The sequence below is a fragment of the Anabrus simplex genome, chromosome 13 (genome assembly GCF_040414725.1).
Source record: "Anabrus simplex isolate iqAnaSimp1 chromosome 13, ASM4041472v1, whole genome shotgun sequence".
In the NCBI taxonomy this organism is placed as follows: Eukaryota; Metazoa; Arthropoda; class Insecta; order Orthoptera; family Tettigoniidae; genus Anabrus; species Anabrus simplex.
In genome coordinates, this window is record NC_090277.1 from 51,602,952 (window position 1) to 51,616,321 (window position 13,370).

The 13,370-nt window shown below is 39.0% G+C and overlaps 1 non-coding gene and 1 pseudogene across 1 annotated transcript; both read right to left on the minus strand.

Moving 5' to 3' along the window:
- Positions 1 to 1,912: 1,912 nt before the first annotated feature.
- LOC136885168 (U4 spliceosomal RNA) lies at positions 1,913 to 2,053 on the minus strand. Its single transcript, XR_010861484.1, has one exon. It is a non-coding gene; the product is annotated as a U4 spliceosomal RNA (small nuclear RNA).
- A 4,764-nt stretch (positions 2,054 to 6,817) lies between these two features.
- LOC136885177 (U4 spliceosomal RNA) lies at positions 6,818 to 6,968 on the minus strand (annotated as a pseudogene).
- Between the last annotated feature and the right edge of the window lie 6,402 nt (positions 6,969 to 13,370).

Below are 13,370 nucleotides of genomic sequence, written 5' to 3' on the forward strand. Positions count from 1 at the left end.
AAACCAGGTTCACCTAAAAACCCGTTTCCCGCACATGATAACAAGTGGAAAAATATTCTATTGAACGAAGAAAGAACTTGCTCCAGCAAGGAAGTTCAACCTTTATACAAATGATGAATGTGTAATGGAAGGTACAGGAGTGAGAAGATCCAAACCGATTACTCCACAAGGTCGAAGAAATAAAAACAATATAAGGCCACCATTGATTTCATTTTTTAAAATATTGCATAATTTCTGTAAGATCACAATTTAATCATGTAGTGTAATACTGTATTTGTTCTAGAACAATGAGAAAAATAACTTCCCTTCTCAAACAAAATCCCTTATTAAGACGTGAAACTCAAAGCTCCTCGAGGCATACAACAGCTGCCAAATAGTTGAAATCTTCCCTATCCTGCCATCTTAGTTCGTAGTGAATAAGTTATGGTATATTTTAGTGAGGCACACATAGAATATTAGAGTGGAACTGAAATCGTCTCTTAAAAAACCACCTCCCACAATGCACATTAAACTAAGAAGTTTGATGATGATGATGATGGTTGTTTTCTAAAGGGGCCAACAGCTAGGTCATAGGCCCCTAGTTGTACCAGGTGCAGCGAAATTAAACGATAATTAAACCTTCAAAATGTATCCCAATATCTCTTCATCCTCTCCCTGTGTTCCTTGTTACGTTGTTCAGCCCAACCTGTGTATAGTCGCATGGGATTTACAGAAAATTTGTGTTTGTGAATTAAGGTTCTGAATTTCATTACATCTTGAATGGTTTCTTCATTAATCGCAATTTCATTTAGGTCTTCACTAATTTATTTCGTGATTTTTCATTGATAAAGCTAAGTTTAACATTTTCCTTGTGAGCCTACATTCTATATAAGCGACCATAAAATTATAATTCCGTTTCCTGATCGTATCTGTGATTTTTTCTGTAACTTGATAGACTTCATGTGATGTCTTTTTCATCCAAATTCAATTTTCGCATTTTGGTCCTAAGATTTTTCCTTTCTTGTTTTTCGATCATTTTTATTCGAGGTTTGCCACCAATTTTAATAGTTTCAGATGCATAATGTGCTTCTGTTTTAACTACTGTGTTGTAATATCGTAATTTTGCCTTTTTCTATACTGTAGTTCTTTTTAGTTGTAATTTTGTATGCCCTTTGATGTTTTGCAATCCATTCTTACTTAGCTTGCTCATTTAACCGTGCTGGTTCAATAATTTCACCTAGATGCTGGAATTTGTCTAAGTGAGCTTTATTTCCATATTTGGTGATTAACGGTTGGCTGTTGAAACCTGATCTTGTCCATTTTATATACTTTGTCTTTTCATAAGAAATTTGGAGTCTTCCTTTACCTGCTATTTCACCTGAATATTAAATTATAAACAACCGGACGAGTTAGCCGTGCGGTTAGGGGCACGCAGTTGTGAGCTCGGATCCGGGAGATAGTGGGCCCGAACCCCACTGTCGGCAGTCCTGAAGATGGTTTTCCGTGGTTTCCCATTTTCACACCAGGCAAATGATGGGGCTGTACCTTAATTAAGGCCACAGCCACTTCCTTCCCACTCCTAGCCCTTTCCTATCCCATCGTCGCCATAAGACCTATTTGTGTCCGTGCGACGTAAAGCAACTAGCAAAAAAAAAAAAAAAAAAAGGATTTCTTCTGCACAACCGAATTTTTAAAGTTTGAGAGATCAAATGCCAAATTTAATCCAGAATCATCTTTGGTCTACATTATGTTCAATTTGAAGAATGGTTGTACTGAATGGGGATATACCATAGAACTGAAGAGTAAATGTTTTTTTTTTTGGGCGTATCTACATGTACATGAACACAGAAATGAAAGAGTTGCGATAATTCGGATGCTAGGCCCAAGAGTGCTCTTTGTCAAATAAAAATATGCTTCCATTAGTACAATAAAGCTCCCTTAGGAGCTTTCAAAAATTGTTCGAGCCAGTGATATTTCACACTGACTCTCCCGGGGTATTGGTCAAGTTTTCAATTAGCAATGATCGCACCTCAGCTGAACTTCATTGGTCACGATATTGCCACTGCGCAAAGACGTCTTAAATTACCATCAACCCTTACCAGTACAAACCCAGCTGCAAGTTACTTACTAGTGCTTGCTAATACATCCCAAAATTACAGGTTAATAACGAGAGAAACATGAATTACATAATTAAATTATGACGTCTTATATTACTAACCAGTAAAGTAAAATATTACAAAAACCGTGTCTGAGTTTTTCGATTAGTAATTAGAATATTATACCCTATATTGGGCTAGAACTAGCAACAGACTAGCCCTCCATCTAGGACTAGACGCGTGCACTACATGTGAGGGGACAGCAGTTCGATCCCCGTTCATGGCAACGAGCATCATTTCATGTCAAACTTGTTCTGACAGAGACGACGCGCTTGCTGGGTCTGCTCAGTACTACGGAAGGTTACCGTTCCCTATCACGCTTCTAGGATCTCAGGGCAATTATGATTATGTTTGTTTTGTCTTCACGAAAATATATATTTACTGCAAAAACAAACTAACTAAATATGATATATAAAGTAATGTGTGATCAACGTAAACGAGACAATATTGTATGAAGAAATAGACGAATATTGTAACTAAAAACTCACGTCTTTCGGAGTTCAGTCTGTGAGCCTCTAGACTGAACTGTATATGCCTCCGTAATTCTATATTAGCTCCCAGCTCTGAGGTTTCAGCTCCCTCTCCGCCTATCACTTTGAAAATATTAAAAATTGGGCATAACCATCGTCTCCTGTTTGTTCGCCAACTTCTCGTATCTTCTATTGCTCAATAATAATAATAATAATAATAATAATAATAATAATAATAATAATAATAATGTTCTTGCTCACAACCTTCGAACGGCAATGATAAAGTAGCTATTAAGATATATATATATAAGGGTTTCCTTCCGAAATAAATGTAATGACTCAGATAAGACGCCCCTTAATCGCAGGATTGAAATGACGCGTGGAATTGTTCGGACACACAGATTTAAATATATCGGTGAGACTGTTCCGTCCTCAGATCCCAACAGCATTCAAAACTAAGTAGGCCTACTTGCGGAAAGCAGCACGGAAGATGGATGAATGAATACTCTTCTCTCCACTGACGGATGACCACTGACCGGGGATAAAGTACTAATTTATTTCAGTCGTAATTAATACATGCAGTTATTTTTGTTGCAATATAAAGTATTAAGGGTAGTCCAACTAAGAAAATGAAATAAAATTGTTTAAGTGTAATTTACTAATATACTTTTTTCTTTTGCAAGTTGCTTTACGTCGCACCGACACAGATAGGTCTTATGGCGATGTACTAATATACTACTATATATACTTCCACATGCATATACTTACTAGTGGTCACATGCATCTTCTCTGCTTCAATGTTCTTTACATTTCTTTTCCCATATTTTTGTCGTAATATTACATATATTTTTTCCTCCTTCTGGTGTTTTCCATTCTCTTTTAATAACTTAACAAGAGTGTAGAGCTTGGATTCATTTTTCAATTTTACCTACCTCCTTCCAATCTATAAATTTGTCTCTCTGAGTATTAACAAATGCACCGCAATTGGGAAATATTTCAGTGGCAATGGTCACTTACAGCAGTGTGATAATGAAATAAACTTAAAGCATAATTATCCAACAACAGTCCGACTCGTTGGCTGAACGGTCAGCGTACTGGCCTTCAGTTCAGAGGGTCCCGGGTTCGATTCCCGGCCGGGTCGGGGATTTTAACCTTAATTGGTTAATTCCAATGGCACGAGGGCTGGGTGTATGTGTTGTCTTCATCATCATTTCATCCTCAGCACGACGCACACTCTAGCCAATCAAAATTGGGGATGTGTACACGCATTCTGCGTAGCTCAAGAGAGTTCTGGAACTTTTCCCTCTGGCATGCTATAAAAGCTTGGCGCCTTAGGGCCGTATGATCATCTTCATAGCTCCGGTCTAGTGTGCGTGCGGTGTAATAAGAAGGCATGGGATGCCTACCATTGTTGGAAGACCCAACTATTCAAGGTAATGGCAGATAGCTCCAGGCAGATAACTTGAGGGGAAGGTTTTAAAACTTCTTTTTAAATGTAAAGTTCTAAAATCACTGTTTAAATGTAAATTTTTGGAAAGTCCGAGGACTCTGTTCAAATTCTTGCTGGGAAAATGTAATTTAAGGGAACAAAGAGTGTTCACCTTCCGTTTTTTTTTTTTTTTTTTTTGCTAGTGGCTTTACGTCGCACCGACACAGACCTAGGAGTTGGAAGGAAGCGGCTGTGTCCTTTCAGGTACAGCCCCAGCATTTGCCTGGTGTGAAAATGGGAAACCACGGGAAACCATATTCAAGGCTGCCGACAGTGGGATTCGAACCCACTATCTCCCGGACGCAAGCTCACAGCCGCGCGCTCCTAACCGCACGGCCAATTCGCCCGGTTGAGGAAGATGAAAATAGCCTTCAAACTGTGTCATTAAACTTAACAAATCCAAATTGATCTCCTTCTAAGAAAAACTGATACCTATCGCACAGTATTTCAAGCAAAATGCTTCTACGTTGTGAAATCACTGATTTAAATAGATGATTCTGGGATTGAGAAGAGCTCCTTAGGAAGGTCCTACAGAACCCAGGAAAATGTCAGAAAGATTTATCTTCCAATTGAAGTCCAACAAGGATGTAAGGATCAAAAACACCCCCACAGTGAGAAAGAGGAGTTGACCTTTTAGTAACTCTTCAGGAGAAATGGAAAAGAAACTAATCTCCGGTAACTGAAGAAAGGTGGTATGAAGCCATTATAAATTCATGATTTATTCTCCGGAAGGGAATATGTAAAACAGAGGGATAATCCTGATAAACAACCTGTAGACTACGCAAACACTCAACGAAAGAACGACAGAGGAGGAGCCTCGGGTTGGAAAACCTTTGGTGAGCATGTAAAGAAAAAGGTGTAAGTCTGAGAAATAAAAACAGTCAAATTTCACTTTAAGAAAATCAAAAGAAAAGCAAAAAAAAAGTAGGAAACTGACCCAGGGCCTAAGAAACTATCACGAATGATATCATCAATTCTCTTGAGATGACGTAAAAGAGCCTTCTATATGTCTCCCAGTCATGGCCATCTATCAATACTTCACATCACAGCCAGCACGGTTGCTAGGTAACGACACGTCACACATGTTGTGTCGCTAATTTCGTGACGCTAATTTTCGGATGACCTCCATAAGACATATTTATTCACAGAATAACAAAGTTTGTGGCGAGGTTCATCTTAAGTCTATTTTCGTGGTTGCTGATGATTTGTATTACAAATCTTGCGCGTGTTTCCGGATCACCACTGTAGGTTTGCGAGTTATAAAATAGCCTCAAATGTTTCGAAAGTGTACCGTACCTGTCCTTATTATTTGATTCCATGATTAGGATAAATGGCTTAAATCTAATCTTGTTTCGATGTCAGAATTTGGCTGAAAGTGGGTGGACATTTCCCTGCAAAACCACATTCAGTGTAACACTTGAAACTACGACTTCGAAACACAGCAGCTTTTCACAAAGGGAACAAAAACCGAATATGATTGAGTTATTGTTACTCGTAATTTCGTACAATGTTAAGGGCAATCAGTCGTTTGTATATGTATTTTTTAAAGTTTACTGCCTACTTCATAACTTGCTTCTTTTGCATCATGTCATATTCATAGATACAGAAAGGCCTTGAGAAACACCTGAAAATGAATCACATAAAGTTTGTTTTTGATACCTTAAATTCTTGTTTCCCATTAGCAAAATCATACGTGCACAATGCTCACTGACGTTTCCAGAAAAAAGTGCCTATTTTTTCGTAGCAAGAAACTAAGAAACACATTTTACAACATTCTATAGCTTAAACAAATCCTTCCATTTTATTTCAGATTTTATATTGTGTATTTAGAACTTCCAGTAACTCAAAAATTACCACCTGAAGTGAAACAAGAACTGTGTACTGTCTAGAGATGAGAAGAATGCAAGAACGAGGAATGTGGCCTGCAAGCACGAACTTCCTGTTCTGCACAGACAGGTCGGCTCTCTGCTAGTATCTGCTACTCGAAAACATTCACTCACACTTTGCAGTTTGCTGGATTACAACTGACAAGAGCGAAGAGCTGCTAGTAGAAGATAATATAAAATCGCCTGGATAGTAGCGGAGTTGATATGGTAACCATTGCGTCACTGGCTCTGCTGGTGAAAGCCCCTTCGCCCCGTGCCTCACCGGGCATGTGCATTCTTCTGATCTCCCAACAGTATATTGTAAATTATCTAAACAGAGGTCAGTCAAATAACTATTATTAACATATTTTCTACGTTCATACACTTTAACACAAAGTTCCATTTTCCCCTAATATGAAGAAAACACCAAACAAAACATGACTTCGTTCTCTTTAGTAACAGCAATTGTAAGTCTGACGTCAGATTAAATACCAAGCTTTAAATTTCCTTTACTCCAATAGTTCTGATATATGGGCAAAATTTTCTACAAAATTCAATTTTCGAAAATGTACCTAAATGATCGAATTTTGTATTTCACCACACATTAGATTATGTATTCTGAAAATAATTATGTTTTTATTGAATTGTGGCCCCCTCCGGGGCTTCCAAAATAGTTTTTTTTCCTAGTTGCTTTACGTCGCACCGACACAGATATGTCTTATGGCGACGATGGTACAGGAAAGGGCTAGGAGTGGGAAGGAAGCGACAGTGGCCTTAATTAAGGTACAGCCCCAGCATTTGCCTGTTGTGAAAATGGGAAACTACGGAAAACCATCTTCAGGGCTGCCGACAGTGGGGTTCGAACCTACTATCTCCCGAATACTCCAAAATTGTTCGAGTCAGTGTTATTTCACACTAACTCTCCCGGAGTATTGGTCAAGTTTTCAACTAGCAATGATCGCACCTCAGTTGAACTTCATCGGTCACGATATTGCCACTGCGCAAATACTTAAAGAAAATACCTCAGAGTTCTTGAGGAGCTGCAAGGCACTAGGAAGTAATTTAGTATATTTTCTTTCTCTGGACATTGGTTAGTAATTGACGTGAATGATATTGCTACCTTATACTACGTTATATTAATATCCACCGAAATAATGCAGCGAAGTGGCTTTATTTTGAAGATGAATACAGAAAAACGATAATATTTTAACATCTATCACAGTTCTATTAGCAGACTAGTCTTCAAGTTCACTTCAAGCAGAGGGAGAACAGTTCGATCCCAGGACACGGCAATTCGTATCAAGACTTGTCAAACTTGTCCCCACGTAAGGCGGTGATGAGCGAGGTAGAGAGGTTCTACAAGACAAGTTGCCATTCGTACGGAACACCTGCATATCACGAAACATTGGAGCTAAAATACAGTCCATATCTTATATCAAAATAATCACATTTGTTGGTTCTTTTAGGTGGATATAATAACACAAGATGAATTCGTATCATATTACACTTATAATTTCAAGGTAGATATTTCACAGAGATGTGTTACAAACGGTTGTAATTTTTACAGTATTCCAACAGTAAGCTGAGAGACTTTCTCTAGACATTTTCTCTATACACTTATTTATTATTTAGTTTTAACTCAAATTGGGGATATGCGCAAGTCTCAGAGTACCTGTACGTATTCCAGGAAGAGGGAGAGCTGTTTCAATGTCCACCATATGTTCAAAAATTCATAAACAAATTGTCTTCAAAACACGTATTTGTGAACACGCAAAGCGAGACTTGAATTGGAGACGCAATAAACGAAGACGGCAAATCCACGAATTTCACTTGTATCTTCTCTGTCTTTACCAATCCAATTTGACACACTCATACCTGTTACTCCTTGAATTTTGATCTGTCGATTTTAAGCTTCTCAGATTGGATATGTCTCTTGTCTATTTTTATGTGTTTGCTTATATTTCAGCACCCGGTCAAGAAAGAAAAGAATAACGGCCGAGAGGATTCATCATGCTGACCACATGACACCTCGTAATCTTCAGGCATTCGGTCGGAGCAGCGGTCGCTTGGTAGGCCATGGCCCTTCAGGGCTGTTGCGGCACGGGCTTATTAATTTTTTTACATATATTTCAGCAGGCATGCTTTGTGACCCAAGATTCAGATTACTGAATACACTGCTATGCAACATACAATCGATAACGAAATATAATTTATATTAATAATAATAATAATAATAATGTTATTGGCTTTACGTCGCGCTAACTACTGTACTTTTATGGTTTTCGGAGACGCCGAGGTGCCGAATGTTTATCACGCAGAAGTTCTTTTACGTGCCAGTAAATCTACCGATACGAGGCTGATACATTTGAGCACCTTCAAATAACACGGAACTGAGCCAAGATCGAACCTGCCAAGTTCGGGTCAGAAGGCCAGCGCCTCAACGTCTGAGTCACTCAGCCCGGCATTTACATTCTTTCTTCTCCTACTTTATAACATTATGAATACAAATAATGAATCATCTTCTTCTTTCTTCTTTTGCTACCGCTTTTCCCCACATCTCAGGGTCGCGGGTGCGAACTGTGTCGCACATGTGGACCTGGCCATGCTTTACGGCCGGATGCCCTTCCTGACGCCAACCCATTCACTATTACGTGTTTCTGTGGTGGTTGGCAGTGTGGTATGTTGTCTGAATATGATGAGGAGTGTGTTGGGACGGACAAAATCATCCAGTCCCCGAGCCAGAAGAATTAATCAGAAGCGATTAAAATCCCCGACCCGGCCGGGAATCAAACCCGGGACCCTCTGAACCGAAGGCCAGTACGCTGACCGTTCAGCCAACGAGTCGGACGAGTACAAATAATGAATCTGAAACGTAAATTTGACACAAGATTATGGGGCATAAATCTGAATTATCCAAACGGAATTTTGAATTTCGTTAATCTAGCGCTAAATAGCCAAATGTTGTAAGCGAAAACTTGTATTTTTAACATTGGTGGCAGTGGCGATCAAAGTCTTAAGGCGACACTCCGGAGATAAAAAAGATATTTTTACCCAATGCATGGATTTACAAAACTTTGTGGGAATGTCACCTACATAAAAGGGGAGATATCACGAACATTTCTTTCATATACAATTAATAGAGATTCTCCAACGAAAACATCTCGATGGAAAAGACATACGCATCATACAGAATCTCTACTGGGGCCAACAAGCAACAGTCAAAATCAACCAAACCAAAACATCAGATGTGAAAATCAGAAGAGGGGTATGCCAAGGTTGTATTCTCTCGCCGCTCCTTTTAAATATCTATTCTGACATCATTTTTAAAGAAGCTTTGCATGATGTTGAACTGGGGGTGAAAGTAAATGGTATTTTGATCAATAATATTAGATATGCAGATGACACTTTGATTCTGTGCAACACCCTAGAAGGCCTTCAAGAACTCCTGAACAGAATCCATGCCAGAGGTTTACAGTATGGTCTCAATATAAATGCAGAAAAAACTAAGTTAATGGTATTTAGCAGAAATAGTAATGCAAATGTCACCTTGTCATTAAACAACCGTAAAATAGAACAAGTCCACCAGTTCAAGTACTTCGGCAGCATAATAAGAGAGAGTATGGATCCAGATAAGGAAATCAGATGCAGAATTGAGAACGCTAGAGCTGCATTTCGCAGGATGAGCTCTTTGTTCTGTAATAATCATCTAAATCTGAAGCTCAGACAGAGATTAATGAAGTGCTACATCTGGTCAGTACTGTTATATGGAGCAGAAACATGGACCTTAAAAGCCGCAAGCACCAAACGACTTGCCGCCTTTGAAATGTGGTTGCACAGAAGAATGCTTAGAATACCCTGGACAGATATGATAACAAACGATGAAGTCCTAAGGAGAGCTAGGACAAAGCAAGAACTAATAACAACTATAAAAGTTCGCAAGACAGCTTATCTAGGCCACATATTAAGAGGAAACAAATATGGCCTCATAAAACTCATTCTCCAAGGTAAAATAGAGGGCAAACGGCGAGTTGGCAGACCAGAGAAAACATGGTTACACAACATCAAGCAGTGGACCGGTATTGAGACAACTGAGAGACTCTTACGACTAGCAGAAGACAGAAAAACTTTATCCAGAGTAATCGCCGACGTCTGGGCAACCGGATATGGCACTTGAAGAAGAAGAAGACAATTGTTTTCCAAATTAAATTTTTGTTTTTGAAATGTTAAAATTCTATTTTTTCATGAAATTTAATTAACATGTTAATGTAAATTCGTAATTAAGTAGATAATGCTTCTTTAAAAAGCACTACGCAACGATTTTTCTGTACATAATTTATGTAAGTAGATATATCGTACTAAAGTTTGTGCAATTTTTACGTTTTAAAATTTTGGACCAAAAATCCCCACTACTTGAAAAAATTTTGCAATCAAAAATTCCATACGCAGGTTTCTTAGTATAGCTGTGATACATATACCATACAAATTTTGTTACATTTGGCACAATATTATGAGGGGGAAATGGGATTTAAATGTACAATTACAATTGGCAAATAAAGCATTATTACAGTGATAAATTGTTTGAATTCAGCGGAATAACTTCGTGACAAGAAAAAAAGAAACTCAATCCTATCAGTTTCAGTCTTTAAAAATTAACAAAAATGACCAAAATAGCGATTTTTATCTCCGAAGTGTCGCCTTAAGAGGACGTACAGCGATAATGTTGATTAGACCAAGGTATTTGAGATTCTGAAGGTGATCGGGATAAGATACCGAAAAAGAAGAATAAGTATCTACCCTCTGTACAAAGCCAACGGCCGTAGCCGTGTTGAAACACCGGATCCCGTGAGATCTCCGAAGTTAAGCAACATTGGGCGTGGTCAAGATTTGGATGGGTTGCCACGCGCTGTTGGTGAGGGTAAGGGAATGGAGGAGCGGAAAGGAACTGGTCACCCTACCGCACGTAAACTCCGGCTCAGGTACACCTCTGCGGAGGTTCGGACCTGCCTTCGGGCAGAATACACACTTACCTTACCTCTGTACAAAAATCAGTCTGCAGTGTTAAGAGTCGAGGGCTTTGAAAAAGAAGCAACAATCCAGAAACGAGCTAGGCAAGGCTGCATTTGGCGGTAAAGGAATCAAAATCCAAGGACAAGAAATCAATACTCTGGGATTTACCGATGGCATTGTTATTTTATCAGAGTCTGCAGAAGATCTGGAGAAATTGTTGAATGGTACGAATACAGTCTTGAAGGAGTAAGTACATGGTGAAAATAAACAAATTCAAAACAATAGTAATGGAGTGCAGTTGAACAAAGTCATATGATGCAGCAAATATTATGAAGTCTTGAAGGAAGTAGATGAATATTGTTACTTGGGTAGTACGAGGGCTGATCAACAAAGACTGAGACTGATTTTTTTCTGTGGCTTCCATGATAGTTTCCTATCTGTAGCATAAATATTTCGAAATAGCTGGTTTTTATGTATAATGTCCGTAGGTGTCAGCACTCTCGTATCGGTAGGTTGGTAGTAATGCTCTATTTTGTAGAAGCGAGAGGAGCAGTACAGCGCAATCAAATTCTGTTTTCGTTTAAACCACACAGCCACTGAAACTTACGAAAACCTGAAGCATCATTATGATCCTGATGGAAAACAAGCCAGCACAGTGTGGAAATTGCAAAAAAAAAAAAAAAAAAAAAAAAAAGAAAAGAAAAAAAAGGCAAAAGTTGTTTTATATTTTTTGACTGTAATGGAATGATTTACCAGCATATAGTTTCCCCTCACACTATTGTTACTACACGTCAGTATTGGCTACACTGAGGAAGCACATTGCAAAGAAACGATCAGTGCTTTCTCGGACTGGATGGCGACTTCATCATGACAATGCACAGTCTCACGTCGCAAATCAAGTCATGCAGTTTCTGGCTCGATTCAACATTACCTGTGTACCGCATCCACCTTATAGCCCTGATCTTGCACCCTGTGATTATTTATTCCCATCATTAAAGGCAAAAGTTAGGGACATTCGATTTGAGAACTCTGAAGCAGTGCTCAAGAAAAGTGAGGCGATTCTCAAGGGCCTGGCAAAGAATGGTCTGCAGCATGTATTGAAGGACTGGCAGAGACGCTATAAAAAGAGCACTGAACTAGGAAGGTACTACTTTGAAAAAGATCATGTAAACGTTGAAATGGAGTAATAAACTTCTGTGAAAAAATCAGTCTCACTCTTTGTTGATCAGCCTTCGTAAAATAAAAAATTAAGGTAGTACTAAGGAGGACATAAAATGGAGACAGCACAAGCAAGGAAGGTCTTTCTTAAGAAAATGCATTAGCTCACTTCCAACATTGATATAGAAATTAGAAATATGTTTTTGAAGACTTTGGTCTGGAGTGTGGCATTGTATGGAAGTGAAACATGGACGATAACTAGCTCAGAAAGAAAGAGAATAGAAGCTTTCGAAACGCGATGTTACAGAAGAGTGCTGAAGGTTACATGGACAGAGCGAATCACGATTGAAGGGAAACTGAATCGAATTGGTGGGAGGAGAATGACTTGGTAAAATATGACCAGAAGAAGGAATAGAATGACAGGACAAATCTTAAAATACCAGGAACTTGTTCACTTAGTTTTTGAGGGAAGTGTAGACGGTATAAATTAAAGACTAGATTAGAATTTGATGCACGATTTACATGGAGATGAAAAGGTTAGCACAGGATAGAATGGCATGGAGAGCTGCATCAAGTCAGCCTATGGACTGATCACCCAAACAACAAATACAGCGTGCCATTATTCTTCTTCTTCTGTTTTTTTTTCTGACGACTGTGCCTCGTCAGTGTAGCCATTACTCTTTTATTTTCTGGTAATTCTGACTGCCGGTACATCTTCTATTACCTATTTGCATGAAAGAGCGAAAAGGAAGAGATCCGACCCTACGAAGACCGACAAAAGAAAGCAAGAAGAAGACAAGAGTAGACCAAGAGAGGACGGAAAGATAAGATAAAAGGGAGGTGCCTAGAACAAATAAGCGAAAACCACGTAACACTCGCCCAGTGATCGCCTACCCATGTTCCCAAGTTGAGAGCCCCTAGGGCTACACTTACAGTTGACCTGTCGCCCAGGTGGTAGATTCCCTATCACTTGTTTACCTCGTTCTTTCTTAAATAATTTCAAAGAAGATGGAAATGTGTCTAAATTCTCCCGTGGTGAATTATATCAATCCTTAATGCCTCCGCTTACGAACGAATTCCAACTCTATCTTCTTCCATCCGTTCAAAAACTGAATTCGTTTTATTTTTTATTTTTTGCTAGTTGCTTTACGTCGCACCGACACAGATAGGTCTTATTGCGACGATGGGACAGGGAAGGGCTAGGAATGGGAAGGAAACGGCCGTGGCCTTAATTAAGGTACAGCCC